Consider the following 22,197-nt stretch of genomic DNA (forward strand, 5'->3'; position numbering starts at 1 on the left):
CCCTTCCCTTTTTTTTTTTTTTCCTTTATTGTGTATTTAAAGGTTACAAAACATACAAGACAAATGCCTAAAGGTTATGGATCTCTTGAAGCTCCTCCGCTTCTGGACAGGAACCGAGGACGCAACAAGCATTTCCCCTCTGGATCGCCACACTGAGACGCTGAAATAAAAAACTGGAAGCCCTTGGGTCTCTGGTGACGTCAATGAGCTTGGACCCCAATTCCTTGAGAAATCCCAAGGCACTCTTGCCCCAGGGGCCATGCGTCTCAGACGCTATGGGAACAAAGAGGTATTGACCTTCCAGTCGCCTGTACTTGAGTGATTTTGCTGTTTCCCTGTGGTTGGCCGCCCCACCTGCTTGATCAGCTCCGAAGTGTACATAGGTGTCAGCCAGGGTGGATACACATGTGTAGTCCCACACCAACTGTCTACCCTCCTTCCATGAGTATATGGTGATGCCATCAGGGCGAAGTGCTGGGAAATCCGGGTTTTGGACCCCTAGGATGCGAGGTTCTCTCTCCGCTGGGCACCCAGCTGAGACGAGGCTTCTCTTGATGATGTCATTGACCTCGTTGTGTCTTGCATGCCAGCCCTTTGTGCTTCCGCAATGCAACCCATGCAGTCCGTATTGGTCTGCTTCCACCCTGTTGCAAATACACTTGTATTCAGTGTGAATTGGGGCACCAAGGCGGAGGGCCACTGCTACACGAAGGGATTCTGGATCTAGGCGCGTGCCCATTGCAGACATGGGTACTGCCAGGAGGAAGTCTCCTGCATGGGGGGCACGCACTGCTCTGAGGCGGGCTTTCTCCTTGTCTGATGTTGCGACGCTTAGCATGGCATCAGCTACTTTTTCCACTAGAGGGTGGTCGCAGCCGGACTGTTTGTGTTGTTTTGTTGGCTCTATAATGGTTGCTGGGGCTGCAAGAACATTCCACTGATTTGAACATTCAGTGAAAGCAGGATCGTGTATTCCTGCTGAATCTCTCAGGGTTGCAGGTAAAATATCTCTGACGAGGTCGTGCGATGCATGAGAGGAGGAAAGGAAGGCTGGTAGAGCAATTTGGGAGGCTGTGCGGACACCAAGGCCGCCGAGTCTTACAGGAAGGGTTGCTTGCTCCCACTGAGAGTCGTCCAATGGCAGGTTCAGGACTTTCACCAGCATGGACCTTAGAAGGGTGTCATACACATTTAACTTAGGGCTGCTGTAGGATGGAGAACATCTCAGAAAGTAGGTCAACTTAGGGAGAGACAGGCATCTTGTAAGGAGAAAGAGAGCATCATGGGCATCAATCTTGTCAATCCTGTCCTGCATTCTCTTTAGGTCAGTGATTTTTGCAGCCAGGACCTCCTCGATTGCTCGTGGGCCAATGGGGGCACCGAGGAGAGTGCAGTCCGGTGGTTCGACAACGAGAATGTCTGGAAGAGCATTTTGTATTTGCCCAGTGATGTCTGGGTTGCGGGAGATTATTTCACATTTGGATGCATTGAGAATGAGGCCTAAGGCTGCTCCCTGCTCCTGGATTTTCCTTATATCCCCCAAAATGGTTTCCGGAGTTCCAGCTAGAGTGCCATCATCCAGGTACCAGATGTTTAGCTCGCTTGTCAGACTATCAGTGACCTCTTTGATAGCTAGGCAGAAAAGGAGGGGGGCTAAGGGGTCACCTTGTTGGACACCTTCACAGGAGTTTATTTCATGCTCCCCAAAAAGAAGCTTAGAGTCCCCACTGTAGCACGATCGGATGAATGGGTAAAGGGGACGGAAATGGTTGTGTACAGCCCTGAGGACAGCGTCTCGTCTGACTTGATTGAAGGCATTTTTGAAGTCAAGCTTTACTAGTGCCTTCTGGTCCGGGAGATCAACAATGTAAGCCCGCGCTGCATGTGCTGCAGCTTCACAACCTAGGGGAATCCCAAACCCGAGCTGATGAGGTTTCAGCAAGGTGGCTGCTTCCTGGCTGATAGATCTCACTGCAGCCTTAGCTACAAGGCGTCGGAGGGTGTTGCCAACGGCAATGGGCCTGATACCCCTATCCTTCTTCTTTAGAGCACAGAGTGCTGCTCCATAAAAGACAGGCCTGATGTCCTCAGGGATGCCGCCAGCCAAACACATGTTGGAGAATCTGGTAAGTTCCACTAGAAGATCCTTTGCAGCATCTCCAAGCACCGGGTTCAGCATTTGTTTGATGTGCTGGGGTCTTAGGCCTGTAAAGCCCCCTGCTGAACCTGTTGGGAAAGACATGGCTGCTTTGTACACCTCAGATTCTCGAACAGTCAAGGGTTCTATGCCAGCATTGTTTTCCTGGGGATCCCTGCTGCTGTCGGGGGCTCTGGGTGGGTGTTTGTCTTGAAGAGCCTCTGCTGTCGTGGCGTTCCTGGGGGCAATAGTGTCATCGCTGGTCATGATTCTGATGGCACCTGTGGTATTGCCCTCTTCTATTTTCCTGGTGATCTGTGCTCTCATTTTGTGGTTCTCAGATGAGTTATTGTTGGTCGTCCTGCGGCTGATGTTCTTGGCACGAGGGGGGAGGCGGACCAGGTTGTCTGCTCTGGGGAATTCATTAAGAGCTCTGATTACTGAGGTTGCTAATGACTTGTCTCTCCTGGGCGGTAATGCTAGGCATGCATTCCCAAATAGAAGGAGATTGTGCCATGCTCCAATGGTTCTAGGAGCATTGTTGACCTTTGTCAGCAGACTGGTGAGTTTGGCTGCTGCTTGATGACGGGCAGCCTTGGGGATGTGGGGCAAGGTCCTGGTGGACGTCGCTTTGATTGCTTCAAGCAGATTATCTGCTGAAATGAAGTTGAGGGAGGTATTGTTCCTCGCTCCTGCAGCAGGTTGTCCATCGTCATTGCCCCGGGGCAGGCGCCTAGACCCTAGACAACCACCTGAATTGAGAGAATGATAGCGGACAGTTCCATTTGAATTGAGACGATACCGTCTGTCACACACTTGACAGTTCCCTCTTGGGTGGCCATCTTCTTGGCTGGAAAGAGGCTGTGTGTCAGGTGCGACATGTGCCATGCCTAGATGTGATGACGCCTGGCTGCCCGCTGAGTGCACCCTCTCCTTCCCAGATGGAGAGTAACACGGCAAGCATTACCCTCCTGGGGGAGTTGGGCATGGCCTGTGCACCGTGTGTGGGTAGGCTGTGTGTTGATGGGCGGCTGGCTGGGTAGGGCGCAGGTAGCGGGGTGGGGGAAGATGGCGGGCAGGGGTTGTGGTGGAGGGGGGCACACGAGGGAGGCTGCCGTCACACTTGTTACACACTATCAAACACTCGGGGAAATCACTAGTGCACTTTGTTTTTAACACTACACTCACCGATTTGCTTATGAACGCACTAACTTTCCACTAACATCACTGTAGGCAGCTCGAGAGCCTCCCCCATCACTCCCCCCTTCTATATATATATATATATATATATATATATATATATATATATATATATATATATATATATATATATATATATATATATATATATATATATATATATATATATATAAGTATATATATATGTATATATATATGTATATATATATATATATATATATATATATATATATATATATATATATATATATATATATATGTCGTACCTAATAGCCAGAACGCACTTCTCAGCCTACTATTCAAGGCCCGATTTGCCTAATAAGCCAAGTTTTCATGAATTAAAGTTTTTTCGTCTACCTAACCTACCTAACCTAACCTAACCTCGCTTTTTTTGGCTACCTAACCTAACCTTACCTATAAATATAGGTTAGATTAGGTTAGGTAGGGTTGGTTAGGTTCGGTCACATATCTACGTTAATTTTAACTCCAATAAAAAAAAATTGACCTCATACATAGAGAAAAGGGTTGCTTTATCATTTCATAAGAAAAAATTATAGTAAATATATTAATTCAGGAAAACTTGGCTTATTAGGCAAATCGGGCCTTGAATAGTAGGCTGAAAAGTGAGTTCTGGCTACTAGGTACGACATATATATATATATATATATATATATATATATATATATATATATATATATATATATGTATATATATATGTATATATATGTATATATATATATATATATATATATATATATATATATATATATATATATATATATATATGTCGTACCTAGTAGCCAGAAAGCACTTCTCAGCCTACTATGCAAGGCCCGATTTGCCTAATAAGCCAAGTTTTCCTGAATTCATATATTTTCTCTAATTTTTTTCTTATGAAATGATAAAGATACCCATTTCATTATGTATGATGTCAATTTTTTTTTATTGGAGTTAAACTTAACATAGATATATGACCGAACCTAACCAATCCTACCTAACCTAACCTAACCTATCTTTATAGATTAGGTTAGGTTAGGTAGCCGAAAAAGTTAGGTTAAGTTAGGTTAGGTAGGTTAGGTAGTCGAAAAAACATTAATTCATGAAAACTTGGCTTATTAGACAAATCGGGCCTTGCATAGTTGGCTGAGAAGTGCGTTCTACTAGGTACGACATATATATATATATATATATATATATATATATATATATATATATATATATATATATATATATATATATATATATATATATATATATATATATATATATACATATATATATATATATATATATATATATATATGTCGTACCTAGTAGCCAGAACGCACTTCTCAGCCTACTATGCAAGGCCCGATTTGCCTAATAAGCCAAGTTTTCATGAATTAATTGTTTTTCGACTACCTAACCTACCTAACCTAACCTAACCTAACTTTTTCGGCTACCTAACCAAACCTAACCTATAAAGATAGGTTAGGTTAGGTTAGGTAGGGTTGGTTAGGTTTGGTCATATATCTACGTTAATTTTAACTCCAATAAAAAAAATTGACCTCATACATAATGAAATGGGTAGCTTTATCATTTCATAAGAAAAAAATTAGAAAAAATATATTAATTCAGGAAAACTTGGCTTATAAGGCAAATCGGGCCTTGAATAGTAGGCCAAAAAGTGAGTTCTGGCTAGTAGGTACGACATATATATATATATATATATATATATATATATATATATATATATATATATATATATATATATATATATATATATATATATATATATATATATATATACTTATATATATATATATATATATATATATATATATATATATATATATATATATATACTTATATATATATATATATATATGTATATATATATATATATATAAATATATATATATATATATATATATATATATATATATATATATATATATATATATATATATATATATATATATATATATATATATATATATATGTTGTACCTAGTAGCCAGAACGTCGTATTTGGCCTACTATGCAAGGCTCGATTTGCCTAATAAGCCAATTTTTCATGAATTAATATTTTTTCTCAAATTTTTTTCTTATGAAATGATAAAGATACCCATTTCATTATGTATGAGGTCAATTTTTTTTTATTGGAGTTAAAATTAACGTAGATATATGACGGAACCTAACCAACCCTACCTAACCTAACCTAACCTATCTTTATAGGTTAGGTTAGGTTAGGTAGCCGAAAAAGTTATGTTAGGTTAGGTTAGGTAGGTTAGGGTGTCGAAAAACAATTAATTCATTAAAACCTGGCTTATTAGGCAAATCGGGCCTTGCATAGTAGGCTGATAAGTGCGTTCTGGCTACTAGGTACGACATATATATATATATATATATATATATATATATATATATATATATATATATATATATATATATATATATGTCGTACCTAATAGCCAGAACGCTCTTCTCAGCCTACTATGCAAGGCCTGATTTGCCTAATAAGCCAAGTTTTCATGAATTAATGTTTTTTCGTCTACCTAACCTACCTAACCTAACCTAACCTAGCTTTTTTTGGCTACCTAACCTAACCTTACCTATAAATATAGGTTAGGTTAGGTTAGGTAGGGTTGGTTAGGTTCGGTCATATATCTACGTTAATTTTAACTCCAATAAAAAAAAATTGACCTCATACATAGAGAAAAGGGTTGCTTTATCATTTCATAAGAAAAAAATTATAGTAAATATATTATTTCAGGAAAACTTGGCTTATTAGGCAAATCGGGCCTTGAATAGTAGGCTGAGAAGTGAGTTCTGGCTACTAGGTACGACATATATATATATATATATATATATATATATATATATATATATATATATATATATATATATATATATATATATATATATATATACTTATATATATATATATATATATATATGTATATATATATATATATAAATATATATATATATATATGTCGTACCTAGTAGCCAGAACTCACTTCTCAGCCTACTATTCAAGGCCCGATTTGCCTAATAAGCCAAGTTTTCCTGAATTAATATATTTACTATAATTTTTTTCTTATGAAATGATAAAGCAACCCTTTTCTCTATGTATGAGGTCAATTTTTTTTTATTGGAGTTAAAATTAACGTAGATATATGACCGAACCTAACCAACCCTACCTAACCTAACCTAACCTATATTTATAGGTAAGGTTAGGTTAGGTAGCCAAAAAAAGCTAGGTTAGGTTAGGTTAGGTAGGTTAGGTAGACGAAAAAACATTAATTCATGAAAACTTGGCTTATTAGGCAAATCGGGCCTTGAATAGTAGGCTGAGAAGTGCGTTCTGGCTATTAGGTACGACATATATATATATATATATATATATATATATATATATATATATATATATATATATGTCGTACCTAGTAGCCAGAACTCACTTCTCAGCCTACTATTCAAGGCCCGATTTGCCTAATAAGCCAAGTTTTCCTGAATTAATATATTTACTATAATTTTTTTCTTATGAAATGATAAAGCAACCCTTTTCTCTATGTATGAGGTCAATTTTTTTTATTGGAGTTAAAATTAACGTAGATATATGACCGAACCTAACCAACCCTACCTAACCTAACCTAACCTATATTTATAGGTAAGGTTAGGTTAGGTAGCCAAAAAAAGCTAGGTTAGGTTAGGTTAGGTAGGTTAGGTAGACGAAAAAACATTAATTCATGAAAACTTGGCTTATTAGGCAAATCGGGCCTTGAATAGTAGGCTGAGAAGTGCGTTCTGGCTATTAGGTACGACATATATATATATATATATATATATATATATATATACATATATATGTCGTACCTACCCAGCAAACACAAATCATCTACACAACGTTCGCCTATCTCTTGCCATAGGTGTGGGAATGATTTGCATTGAGAATGGTGCAGGAGAGCCTTTGAGAAACTTTTACTCCAAAAATCCAAACACAAAGGTTTAATTATAAATTGTTTTTCTACAATTATTTTCTTCCAAATGTAAAACAAATAGTTTTTACATGTTTAAATATAAAATTTATGGTGTTTTTTTGTAAAATTCATTAATAAATTGTGAATGATATATATTGGCTGAGTGAAACCTTTATAATCCATTTAGTTATAATTTGAACAGAAAAAAGTATTTTTCCAAATTTTCTAAAAATTGCTCTTTTTAACACAATTTGACTCCTTATACATTCCACTAAACACTATATCATGTTTAAATATATAATTTATGTATTATTCTCTAAAATAATTTATATAAATTATATAAGTTGCTGGAAAGTGGTGTTAAGGATTTTGAAAACATTTTGTTGTGTTAATATGTTCTTATTAACTATGTCTCAAGTTCACAGTTTATCAAACAAGAATATTAACATTCGTCAACTCTTAAAATCTTATATGTTATCTTGCTGGTGCAAAAAAGGGTGAATCTTTAGGAACAGCTATAGTATCTATATATCACAAATGGTGTTTTCCCTAACTCAAACAATGTAGGGTTTATTATTCTACACATATTTCTAATGACTCTTAGATGTTTACATTCTCTGAAGTATAATTGTGAAGGCTGTGTCCATCACTCTCAACACAGATTCTTAAACTCGTCTCTGCAGGTTCAACTATATAATTAGTTTCCATTTTGAATTTCCATGGACATTTGTATCCAAAATGAAACCAATGTGGTTTCCTTCAGCGCCTTCAGCCAGCACATTTGCTCATTCATTTCCACAGATTCCAACAAGGTAGGGGATTTACAGAAATTTGTATATTCATATTGTTATATATTAAAAATATGAATGCAGTTCAATATGATAAGACAAATACATGAGTTTATGATAAATTCGTTTTCTGTGATATACCATTGATATGCTCTTTTTTTCTTTAAACGGCAGACTAAACTAAAGTGCTCACATCAACAGATTTGATGTATAAATGGTCAACGCTCAACAGAGTTAGTATAAATGTATTAGTATAAATCTTACTTGTCTCATTGTTAATTCACATTCAATGTCAACTTGTGGTTTTGATGTGGCACGTTTGGCCAAGACACCCCACCCCATTATGCACCCCATACCCATCTTGTGGGCGGTTGTGGAAAGGGTTACAGAGGCACATAATGGGCTCAGGGACTGAACCCCACAATTCATTTAGCTAAGCAAGTTACAATCTTGATGAGCTAGTTACAAAATTCAATATAAGTCATCACATCAACAATGGGTTCGAGATCGACCTCAAGTACAGGTTCTAAATTAAGCAACTGACATATGTGGAGAGCTAGTATCAAAATTTATATGTTTGTCCTGCACACCGTCCCCCATCCAGTGGGCAGCGGTGGATAGGTTACAATCACTTAGTTGTTATCTACAGTTAGCAAACTGGGGATATTTGGCTAAAATTTCTGGTAGCAGATCATTTTGAATGAAATATTGACACATCGCTGGAACATTGGTTATAGAATTGTCTCTAAATTCATGTATCTTTTCGCACTCCATCACATAGTGACGGAGGGTGTGCGAATAATTTTGTTGACACAGTTTACATTTGGTCAGGTCTACATCAGCAGATAATGAGAATTCCCAGAGATACTTGTAACCGAGTCTAAGCCGAGCAGTAGTAACATCTAGAAGTCTGCTGATTTTATTGGATGATCCATAGATGTGTGGCTCCTCTTGTATGATATGTATGATAGATGGAATTACTAGTTCCAGTTTCTAGGCAGGCGATGAGTACTCACAATAACCTTAATTAAGCGTCAAAACAAAAATGTGTATACTCTTTTTACTCTCCTGACCTTAGTTCTCGAGCTATGTATTTCATTTTGGTACCAACGTGTTCGCAATAACATTCTCTAGAAGAAAATCAGCAAAAACGGTCACCAAAAGTTATATGAATACCAGCACCCAATAAATACCTACGTAGATGACTCGCCGTGAGTGCCCAAGAGCAACAAAATGTTTTTACTCTTGGGATTGTTATCACTTCCACACTTGTCCTACAGCGTTAATTTTGGTATCAATGTACTCGCAATGAAATTCCCAACACGGTGATATGAATATAAACGTAGAATAATGGTCGCTGCCCACCCGCAAGAGTGTGGGAAGTGGCGGAACTGTTACCCAGTATTGGTGACAAGACGACACATGGGCGATACAGTGCTTTGAAAGTTTATAATTATATCACTGTCCTGACATTATTATTGTATGTACGTCATTCATTTTTGTGCCAATGTTTTCGCAATAGAATGTTCTATGAGCCCGTAGGTAAAAAAGAGCAACAAAGCGTAAGATAGAATAGCACCATATATAAAACAACGCTGGTACATATCAGTGAGCGTCAAACACACACGAAATGTGTGTGTTTGATGGTGGTCAAACGATGTTTGATGTGTTTGATCAGGTGATGTCCTGATCCGCATAATTAAAGTATGAATTATGTTGAGAAAAAATAAGAAAAAAGGGAAAAAACAGGGGTGGGAGAAACATGACAGAAAAAGAGTAAAAATACAATTTGGTCAACAAAACAGCATTGTTTAAAATAAAAGATATGGATTGACATTTTGGGGGTTAGGTTGGTAGGTTACATTGAGTTAATTAGGTAGTACTTAGTGTTTATCTGTTATAGATAGGAGCTGCCTGGTATGGGCCAATAGGCCTTCTGCAGTTACCTTTGTTTTTATGTTTTTGCCCTGTAACCTAAATGGTTAGAGAGGCACATATATGGGCTTAGGGACTGAACCCCACACTACATTTAGCTAAGCTGGTTACAATCTTGATGATATAGTTACAAAATTCAATATAAGTCATCACATCAACAATGGGTTCGAGATCGACCTCAAGTACAGGTTCTAAATTAAGCAACTGACATATGTGGAGAGCTAGTATCAAAATTTATATGTTTGTCCTGCACACCGTCCCCCATCCAGTGGGCAGCGGTGGATAGGTTACAATCACTTAGTTGTTATCTACAGTTAGCAAACTGGGGATATTTGGCTAAAATTTCTGGTAGCAGATCATTTTGAATGAAATATTGACACATCGCTGGAACATTGGTTATAGAATTGTCTCTAAATTCATGTATCTTTTCGCACTCCATCACATAGTGACGGAGGGTGTGCGAATAATTTTGTTGACACAGTTTACATTTGGTCAGGTCTACATCAGCAGATAATGAGAATTCCCAGAGATACTTGTAACCGAGTCTAAGCCGAGCAGTAGTAACATCTAGAAGTCTGCTGATTTTATTGGATGATCCATAGATGTGTGGCTCCTCTTGTATGATATGTATGATAGATGGAATTACTAGTTCCAGTTTCTAGGCAGGCGATGAGTACTCACAATAACCTTAATTAAGCGTCAAAACAAAAATGTGTATACTCTTTTTACTCTCCTGACCTTAGTTCTCGAGCTATGTATTTCATTTTGGTACCAACGTGTTCGCAATAACATTCTCTAGAAGAAAATCAGCAAAAACGGTCACCAAAAGTTATATGAATACCAGCACCCAATAAATACCTACGTAGATGACTCGCCGTGAGTGCCCAAGAGCAACAAAATGTTTTTACTCTTGGGATTGTTATCACTTCCACACTTGTCCTACAGCGTTAATTTTGGTATCAATGTACTCGCAATGAAATTCCCAACACGGTGATATGAATATAAACGTAGAATAATGGTCGCTGCCCACCCGCAAGAGTGTGGGAAGTGGCGGAACTGTTACCCAGTATTGGTGACAAGACGACACATGGGCGATACAGTGCTTTGAAAGTTTATAATTATATCACTGTCCTGACATTATTATTGTATGTACGTCATTCATTATGTTTGTAAATCAACTATGTATGTATGAAACATTATGTACGTCAACATTATGTTTGTAAATCAACTATGTATGTATGAAAAAAAATGACTAATACGTTCGGCGAATGACTTTGACTTCAACTTCACTTTGACTTCGTTCATGTCATCGTATTTTCCGTAATATATAAAGGTTATGACAATGCAATTATATTATTGTGTGCAAATAAGTTTGAAATTTCATGTACCCTAAAAATATTAAAATAAAGAATAAGAATAATTAAATAATTGTTGTAGTAAATTGTCACACGTTCATCATACGCAAACGAACACACAGTTTGGAGCGTCAGTACAAGACCGCCGCCATTTTAAAACACGGCTTCGAATGTAAGTAATGTTTTTCTCGTACTAACACTGTGTTATACAATAGATTTGGTCTTGAATTCACAAATTTAGTTGTTACATCTGACAGAGTATGTTAGACGGTGTAATGCTGGTCCATGTTAACGTATTTGTGGGCTTGGTTGGTTTAAATGTGGAGGCGAGGCCTGGCTGTGCTAGTGTGTATGTGGAGGCGAGGCATGTACAACACTCCCCAATAGGAAGAGAACCCACTGGGTTCTAGGCTAGGTTAGGCTTATCTGTAATAATTGAATTAAGCCTAGCAAAGCCTAGAACCTAGTTCAGTAATTTAAAAAATGTTGTAACTTGAAAAATGCCATTCAATACATTACACAATTTAAATATTTTCAGGCAATCAACACAACCCTCATGTTGGCTAACCCTCTCTCATGTTGGTCAATAATTTAATTATTTTTTTATGGAGTAATCTTTGCTGTTGAAATGTAGTCTTTTTGAGACTACATTTCAAATGTAGTGTGTGTGGAGGCGTGTATGTTAGGTATTACCTAATATACACGGTGTAATATATCTATCTGTGTGAAATAGATTAAATCCATTTATTTGATATTCAGCTAATAGTTCTGTATTTTCTACATTCATCCATGTTTTGGTAAGTGCAATAATATGTATTGTTTCATTGCAGATTAGAGATTCAAGATAGTTCTAGATTTCCGAAGTACTGAAACGCGCGCCATACAGGCTTGGTGGATCTAGGTGCAAGGTAAAATTATTTACATTTACTTTTGTATTTATGTTTTGTATTTATATGCATATATGCATTTATATGCATTATTCTATAGAATAATAGATCTCGTAATAATTTTGCAAAAATAGTGGCATTTACTATTTTTAAAAGATTATTAAAAAATTTACTGATATGGTGCATTCGGAAGGGCGAAGAGGGAGAACGGCCTGTTGACATAGCTCGGGTGCAGGGGGGGGGGGTTGTGTAAAAGCCTGGTTTGTGCCTCGGAGAGGCTATGGGATCCAGTAAGTTCAGTAGAACTTCGGTTTCAACCCTTTTACCCTGTTGTAGCTCAGTCGATTAAGGCAGTGTCTGGGATGCTCCCGGACGCAGGTTCGAATCCTCGTCACGGCCCTTGTGGATTTGTTCATTTGATGCATCACGTTATTGTGATCTGTGTGTGTAATTCTTCACTTGCTACAGCAACAGGAATGTGTGTGTATGTATTTGTGTTGTTGAATATGACCGAAAGTGTAAGATTAATGATTCTAACACAAATCGTCTGAATATTTGTTTTTCTTCACTGTCGAGAGTAGTTAAAAAAATTTACTCGAGTTTATTTTCACACTTTATTTATGGTCCTTAAGTCCCTCTCCTTAATGCTGCTGCTGTTTCTCGCATCTTTGCATCGCTTGTATGTTTGGGGGTTTGGCCTCTTGCTATATATTGATTCCATTTGTGTGTGTTTGGGTCTCAGGCCCTCTCGCAATTTCTGTTGAACAAACCCCTTTTCCTAGTTCTGCATCTCTCCTTTGGTACAAATTTTGTTGTGCTTTTATCATATATTTCACAAAACTTGACATACATTTCATTTACTTCATGTCCTATCAGCAAGTGTTTGTCAAATTCTTTAAGGAAAGTTTATCATCCTGATTGCAGATCTCTAGCGATATTATGTCAACTTCTTGTGGATTCGCAATCATTATTTAATTTACCTTTAGGTGTTCTTTCACCAGCACAGCAACACTGTACCTCTCCCAACCAGTTTAAGATAAAAACTAAGTACTAACTAATTAACTCAATGTAACCTACCTTACCCCCAAAATGACAACCCATGTCTTCTATTTTAAACAATGCTGTTTTGTTGACCAAATTGTATTTTTGTTTTTTTCTGCAATGTTTCCCCCCCCCCACCACTCTACCACCACATTGAGTTTAGTAGCTCTGTGCACGTCAGGTGCTGTTTAATATACAGACCTACTCCTCCATTTGACCTAGTTTCTCTATCACATCTATATCACTTTGTGCTTTAGCCCTGGTGGAGCTTGGTCCACCAGGCTGTTGTTTGGAGTGGCCCGCAGATCCACATACAGTCTGCATATGATATACAGTCTGTTGATCAATTAAACTACAGTAGTTAGTTTTTATCATCCGAATGCACCAATATGTGTTCATTCTTCCCAGATGAAGGAACTAGGTAATATTCATCATCTGAATGCACCATCTGATGCTTTAACACACTCATGATACACGAGAGGTTTAAAAAACTTTTAAAACTTTTAAAACTTTTTGACCTATGTATTTAAAAGCAATTCTAAAGTTAAAAAGTGTAGCATAGGCCCCTCGCAGAATGTTCTTAATATGATCCTTAGGTTATAGTTTTCTATCTAAAACCACCCCTAGATCTCTTTCTTGATCAGAATTCTTTATAGATCTCAGTGGCTCGATCATAGAAACTGCTCTAAATCCTTGTTGGCCTGGATTGTGGAGGTCATTGGTCTCTATAAAACTAGTAATCTGACTCCTGATCACTCTCAAATAATTTTATTATGTGGGATGTTAGTGCAACTGGTCTATAATTCTTTGCCAATGCTTGTGTTGTGTTGTGTTGTTTTGGTAGTGATGTGCAATGTGTTGTTTTGGTAGTGATTCGTCCAGTTCTGGTAGTAGTGCGGTTGTTGTGTAGTGTAGTACTTGTGTGCTTGTTAATGACTTGTATTCCAGTCTTGTGGGTATCTCCTTTCCCCTACGGGCCAACTGCTTTGTTCTTACCTAGCATTTTGCTTTGTTTGGGTATGAATGTTTGTGTGCCGTATATTTTGCAAAATTTGCCATATATCTCATTATTTACTCCTCTGCCTAGCAACAAGTCTGTCTAATTATACTCATTAACTGTTTTTCAAAGTTCCCCATAGTGTCCTTTATTGAAATCGAGTTCATGAACCGTTTCAATGTTCTTATTTTCTTCTAGATTATATCTTAAAGTATATTTAAATGTTATTGTTATTATTGTTATTAAATGTTATTGTGACATTGCATTGCAATTGAGCTATGTTGTTTACCATACCGTTCATTTCGTGAGTATAAGTATAGATGCCACACTTGTGACAGGTAAAACCATGCCTTTTTTGAAAAACAGCACCGTCTGTTGCACGTAAGAGCAACCCACACTATATTATGTTGCGATATTATTTCAATATTTCCGATTGTATTGATAATTTGAATTTTCATAGATTTCAATTTATTTTCATTTCGATTTAATAATTTTGTGTGACATTGCATTGAAATTGAGCTGTGTTGTTTACCATACTGTTCATTTCATGAGTATAGTTTATTTTTTTATTTTTTTCATTTCATTTTTTTAGCTGTTCTTATTTTTCAGTGATGGGAATATCAGATCATTTGATGTTCCCAATTTTCTGATGGAAGCATCAGACCATTATAGAATGCATCGGATGAGGTAGTTTGGAATGGTGGGGAGGACGAGAGGGGGGTATGGTGGGGAAGACGAGGGGACAGAGGAGAGGGTAATGGTGGGGAGGACGAGGGGACTGGGGAGTTGGGGATGGTGGGGACAGGGGAATGCTGGGGAGGACAAAGGGACAGGTGAATGGGAGATGGTGGGGGAGGAAGAAGGACAGGGGAGGGGAAAATGGTAAGGAGGACGATGGGACAGGGAAGTGGGAATAGTGGGGATGATGTGGGGACAGGGAAGTGGGAAGGACGAGAGGACTGTGGAATGGGGAATAGCAAAGTGAATTATAATTATATATATTAATTAATTCTTATAAATTTCCAGAAGCCTGTATCAACACCCACACTAATGCAACTGAAAGAGATGTTGAGACAAGTATTGCTGATATGTTGAAGAACGCCCCAAACAAACTCGGTGGAAACAGATACAAGGTAAAGTTTGCCAATTTGCTGTAGTCTAATTCAATTTCTTTTTAGTAATCTTCGAGAACATTTATGCTATGAATAAGATAAAATAATGTAACTGATTTTGATTTATTTACTATTTATTATTTATTTACCGTTATTAGTATAATAGATCTCGTAATAATTTTGCAAAAATAATGGCATTTACTATTTTAAAAAGCTCGGGTGCAGGGGGGGGGGTTATGTAAAAGCCTGGTTTGTGCCTCGGAGAGGCTATGGGATCCAGTAAGATCGTCCTTCCTTTCCTCCCTAGAATCTGGATGTAGCAGGTGCTCAATTGTCAAAAGTGAAAAATTGGTTTTGTCTTCCGAATGCACCATTTCTGTAAATTTGCTAATAATCTTTTAAAAATAGTAAATGCCATTATTTTTGCAAAATTATTACGAGATCTATTATACTAATAACGGTTTGATAAAATACAGTAGACTGCCTACTGGATAATAGTTCCAGTCCACCTGTAGACAGGGATCTCACATCAGCTTGTATATTATACAAGGATAAGATTTGATTTACTTTTGTATTTATATGCATATATGCATTTATATGCATTATTCTCTAGAATAATAGATCTCGTAATAATTTTGCAAAAATAGTGGCATTTACTATTTTAAAAAGCTCGGGTGCAGGGGGGGGGGGTTTGTGTAAAAGCCTGGTTTGTGCCTCGGAGAGGCTATGGGATCCAGTAAGATCGTCCTTCCTTTCCTCCCTAGAATCTGGATGTAGCAGGTGCTCAATTGTCAAAAGTGAAAAATTGGTTTTGTCTTCCGAATGCACCATTTCTGTAAATTTGCTAATAATCTTTTAAAAATAGTAAATGCCATTATTTTTGCAAAATTATTACGAGATCTATTATACTAATAACGGTTTGATAAAATACAGTAGACTGCCTACTGGATAATAGTTCCAGTCCACCTGTAGACAGGGATCTCACATCAGCTTGTATATTATACAAGGATAAGATTTGATTTACTTTTGTATTTATATGCATATATGCATTTATATGCATTATTCTCTAGAATAATAGATCTCGTAATAATTTTGCAAAAATAGTGGCATTTACTATTTTAAAAAGCTCGGGTGCAGGGGGGGGGGGGTTTGTGTAAAAGCCTGGTTTGTGCCTCGGAGAGGCTATGGGATCCAGTAAGATCGTCCTTCCTTTCCTCCCTAGAATCTGGATGTAGCAGGTGCTCAATTGTCAAAAGTGAAAAATTGGTTTTGTCTTCCGAATGCACCATTTCTGTAAATTTGCTAATAATCTTTTAAAAATAGTAAATGCCATTATTTTTGCAAAATTATTACGAGATCTATTATACTAATAACGGTTTGATAAAATACAGTAGACTGCCTACTGGATAATAGTTCCAGTCCACCTGTAGACAGGGATCTCACATCAGCTTGTATATTATACAAGGATAAGATTTGATTTACTTTTGTATTTATATGCATATATGCATTTATATGCATTATTCTCTAGAATAATAGATCTCGTAATAATTTTGCAAAAATAGTGGCATTTACTATTTTAAAAAGCTCGGGTGCAGGGGGGGGGGGGTTTGTGTAAAAGCCTGGTTTGTGCCTCGGAGAGGCTATGGGATCCAGTAAGATCGTCCTTCCTTTCCTCCCTAGAATCTGGATGTAGCAGGTGCTCAATTGTCAAAAGTGAAAAATTGGTTTTGTCTTCCGAATGCACCATTTCTGTAAATTTGCTAATAATCTTTTAAAAATAGTAAATGCCATTATTTTTGCAAAATTATTACGAGATCTATTATACTAATAACGGTTTGATAAAATACAGTAGACTGCCTACTGGATAATAGTTCCAGTCCACCTGTAGACAGGGATCTCACATCAGCTTGTATATTATACAAGGATAAGATTTGATTTACTTTTGTATTTATATGCATATATGCATTTATATGCATTATTCTCTAGAATAATAGATCTCGTAATAATTTTGCAAAAATAGTGGCATTTACTATTTTAAAAAGCTCGGGTGCAGGGGGGGGGGGGTTTGTGTAAAAGCCTGGTTTGTGCCTCGGAGAGGCTATGGGATCCAGTAAGATCGTCCTTCCTTTCCTCCCTAGAATCTGGATGTAGCAGGTGCTCAATTGTCAAAAGTGAAAAATTGGTTTTGTCTTCCGAATGCACCATTTCTGTAAATTTGCTAATAATCTTTTAAAAATAGTAAATGCCATTATTTTTGCAAAATTATTACGAGATCTATTATACTAATAACGGTTTGATAAAATACAGTAGACTGCCTACTGGTTTTACCTGTAATAAGGTTTGATACAGATGATTATGATTATGGTTTTGGCATAATGGAATACATGATGAAGGAATTATCAAAATTGACATTTTTATCAGGGGATATCCTGAATATTGTCAAAATGACGGAAACCCATATGTCAAAAACACATGGAGATATACCAATCCTGGAAGACATTCTTCCATCCCCACTTGAAACTGTTGAGCAAGTGGAAAGTCTGTCACATGAGCTAAAAGTTAACAGTGAATATAAAAAGAGTATGGTAAGTGTTGCTTAATTCTTTTAGCCTGAGTATGGTAAGTGTTGCTGAATTTTTTTAGCCTTGTACATATGTCTTTTGATTAGTTTTTTTGCAGATGAAGGAAGGTGGGGTGGCACATAATTGATTGTTCAGTGTTATGTTTAAGGTACAAATAAAACAAAAGCAAAAGTTACTCAAATTCGTTGATTTTTGTAATAGTTAAGAAGGAAAATATTTTAATGCTATTTATTTAATACAGTTGGAAATTAGAAAATCTAATGTTGAGATTGAAAGATATATATTATTCTCTATTACCTTACAGCTTATGCATTATTTTAACAGGTCCAGACGCTGTCTCAAATGGGCGGTGCAAGCTGTGGAGACACAGTGAGACGAATGATGAGGAGGATAGGGACCTATGGGGTCTGGTCTCAGTATTCACTCGTTGGGCGCAAGAGGAAACGTGTCTTCAAAACCTTGGATATTTGTAATGTAATAATAAGTACGTAAATTTGACATTTTTTTGGATTATATATATGTCTGCATGTATTATGTATTATACTTGCATGCTTGTTAATGACTTGTATTCTAGTCTTGTGGGTATCTCCTTTCTCCTACGGGCCAAATGCTTTGTTCTTACCTAGCATTTTGCTTTGTTTGGGTATGAATGTTTGTGTACCTTCATTGTATATTTTGCAAAATTTGCCATATATCTCATTACTCCTCTGCCTAGCAACAAGTCTGTCTAATTATACTCAATAACTATTTTTCAAAGTTCCCCATAGTGTCCTTTATTGAAATAGAGTTCATGAACCGTTTCAATATCCTTATTTTCTTCTAGATTATATCTTAAAGTATATTTAAATGTTATTGTGACATTGCATTGCAATTGAGCTGCGTTGTTAACCATTCTGTTCATTTCATGAGTATATTTTATTTTCTATTTTTTCATATCATTTTTTTTATCTGTTTTTATTTTTCAGTGATGGGAATATCAGATCATTTGATGTTCCCATCAGAAAATTGGGAAAGTCAGATCTTTTGATGTTCCCAATTTTCAGATGGAAGCATCAGACCATCATGGAATGCATGGGATGAGGTAGTTTAGAATGGTGGGGAGGACGACAGGGGGGATGGTGGGGAAGACGAGGGAACAGAGGAGAGGGTAATGGTGGGGAGGACGAGGGGACAGGGGAATGGAGAATGCTGGGGAGGACAAAGGGGACGAGGGGACGGAGGAAGACTGGAGAACAGGGGAACACCTAAATAAAAGCCAACAATGTTATTACTCTGTGGCTTCTTGTCTCCTGACAAAAAGAATTATAATTATATATATTAATTAATTCTTATAACTTTCCAGAAGCCTGTATCAACACCCACACTAATGCAACTGAAAGAGATGTTGAGACAAGTATTGCTGATATGTTGAAGAACGCCCCAAACAAACTCGGTGGAAACAGATACAAGGTAAAGTTTGCCAATTTGCTGTAGTCTAATTCAATTTCTTTTTAGTAATCTTCGAGAACATTTATGCTATGAATAAGATAAAATAATGTAACTGATTTTGATTTATTTACTATTTATTATTTATTTACCGTTATTAGTATAATAGATCTCGTAATAATTTTGCAAAAATAATGGCATTTACTATTTTAAAAAGCTCGGGTGCAGGGGGGGTGGTTATGTAAAAGCCTGGTTTGTGCCTCGGAGAGGCTATGGGATCCAGTAAGATCGTCCTTCCTTTCCTCCCTAGAATCTGGATGTAGCAGGTGCTCAATTGTCAAAAGTGAAAAATTGGTTTTGTCTTCCGAATGCACCATTTCTGTAAATTTGCTAATAATCTTTTAAAAATAGTAAATGCCATTATTTTTGCAAAATTATTACGAGATCTATTATACTAATAACGGTTTGATAAAATACAGTAGACTGCCTACTGGATAATAGTTCCAGTCCACCTGTAGACAGGGATCTCACATCAGCTTGTATATTATACAAGGATAAGATTTGATTTACTTTTGTATTTATATGCATATATGCATTTATATGCATTATTCTCTAGAATAATAGATCTCGTAATAATTTTGCAAAAATAGTGGCATTTACTATTTTAAAAAGCTCGGGTGCAGGGGGGGGGGGGTTTGTGTAAAAGCCTGGTTTGTGCCTCGGAGAGGCTATGGGATCCAGTAAGATCGTCCTTCCTTTCCTCCCTAGAATCTGGATGTAGCAGGTGCTCAATTGTCAAAAGTGAAAAATTGGTTTTGTCTTCCGAATGCACCATTTCTGTAAATTTGCTAATAATCTTTTAAAAATAGTAAATGCCATTATTTTTGCAAAATTATTACGAGATCTATTATACTAATAACGGTTTGATAAAATACAGTAGACTGCCTACTGGTTTTACCTGTAATAAGGTTTGATACAGATGATTATGATTATGGTTTTGGCATAATGGAATACATGATGAAGGAATTATCAAAATTGACATTTTTATCAGGGGATATCCTGAATATTGTCAAAATGACGGAAACCCATATGTCAAAAACACATGGAGATATACCAATCCTGGAAGACATTCTTCCATCCCCACTTGAAACTGTTGAGCAAGTGGAAAGTCTGTCACATGAGCTAAAAGTTAACAGTGAATATAAAAAGAGTATGGTAAGTGTTGCTTAATTCTTTTAGCCTGAGTATGGTAAGTGTTGCTGAATTTTTTTAGCCTTGTACATATGTCTTTTGATTAGTTTTTTTGCAGATGAAGGAAGGTGGGGTGGCACATAATTGATTGTTCAGTGTTATGTTTAAGGTACAAATAAAACAAAAGCAAAAGTTACTCAAATTCGTTGATTTTTGTAATAGTTAAGAAGGAAAATATTTTAATGCTATTTATTTAATACAGTTGGAAATTAGAAAATCTAATGTTGAGATTGAAAGATATATATTATTCTCTATTACCTTACAGCTTATGCATTATTTTAACAGGTCCAGACGCTGTCTCAAATGGGCGGTGCAAGCTGTGGAGACACAGTGAGACGAATGATGAGGAGGATAGGGACCTATGGGGTCTGGTCTCAGTATTCACTCGTTGGGCGCAAGAGGAAACGTGTCTTCAAAACCTTGGATATTTGTAATGTAATAATAAGTACGTAAATTTGACATTTTTTTGGATTATATATATGTCTGCATGTATTATGTATTATACTTGCATGCTTGTTAATGACTTGTATTCTAGTCTTGTGGGTATCTCCTTTCTCCTACGGGCCAAATGCTTTGTTCTTACCTAGCATTTTGCTTTGTTTGGGTATGAATGTTTGTGTACCTTCATTGTATATTTTGCAAAATTTGCCATATATCTCATTACTCCTCTGCCTAGCAACAAGTCTGTCTAATTATACTCAATAACTATTTTTCAAAGTTCCCCATAGTGTCCTTTATTGAAATAGAGTTCATGAACCGTTTCAATATCCTTATTTTCTTCTAGATTATATCTTAAAGTATATTTAAATGTTATTGTGACATTGCATTGCAATTGAGCTGCGTTGTTAACCATTCTGTTCATTTCATGAGTATATTTTATTTTCTATTTTTTCATATCATTTTTTTTATCTGTTTTTATTTTTCAGTGATGGGAATATCAGATCATTTGATGTTCCCATCAGAAAATTGGGAAAGTCAGATCTTTTGATGTTCCCAATTTTCAGATGGAAGCATCAGACCATCATGGAATGCATGGGATGAGGTAGTTTAGAATGGTGGGGAGGACGACAGGGGGGATGGTGGGGAAGACGAGGGAACAGAGGAGAGGGTAATGGTGGGGAGGACGAGGGGACAGGGGAATGGAGAATGCTGGGGAGGACAAAGGGGACGAGGGGACGGAGGAAGACTGGAGAACAGGGGAACACCTAAATAAAAGCCAACAATGTTATTACTCTGTGGCTTCTTGTCTCCTGACAAAAAGAATTATAATTATATATATTAATTAATTCTTATAACTTTCCAGAAGCCTGTATCAACACCCACACTAATGCAACTGAAAGAGATGTTGAGACAAGTATTGCTGATATGTTGAAGAACGCCCCAAACAAACACGGTGGAAACAGATACAAGGTAAAGTTTGCCAATTTGCTGTAGTCTAATTCAATCTCTTTTTAGTAATCTTTGTGAACATTTATGCTATGAATAAGATAAAATAATGTAATTGATTTTGACTAAATATGTAG

General features: G+C 36.8%; 1 long non-coding RNA gene across 1 annotated transcript in view; it reads left to right on the forward strand.

Moving 5' to 3' along the window:
* Positions 1-20,964: 20,964 nt before the first annotated feature.
* The window catches only part of LOC138354018 (uncharacterized), a 1,684-nt gene continuing 451 nt past the window's right edge, over positions 20,965-22,197 (forward strand). Inside the window, exons 1-2 of the long non-coding RNA XR_011223394.1 lie at positions 20,965-21,119; positions 21,978-22,084. This is a non-coding gene — a long non-coding RNA (uncharacterized lncRNA). The remainder of the gene's footprint in view (positions 21,120-21,977; positions 22,085-22,197) is intronic.

This window comes from Procambarus clarkii, chromosome 61 (genome assembly GCF_040958095.1).
Source record: "Procambarus clarkii isolate CNS0578487 chromosome 61, FALCON_Pclarkii_2.0, whole genome shotgun sequence".
Classification (NCBI taxonomy): Eukaryota; Metazoa; Arthropoda; class Malacostraca; order Decapoda; family Cambaridae; genus Procambarus; species Procambarus clarkii.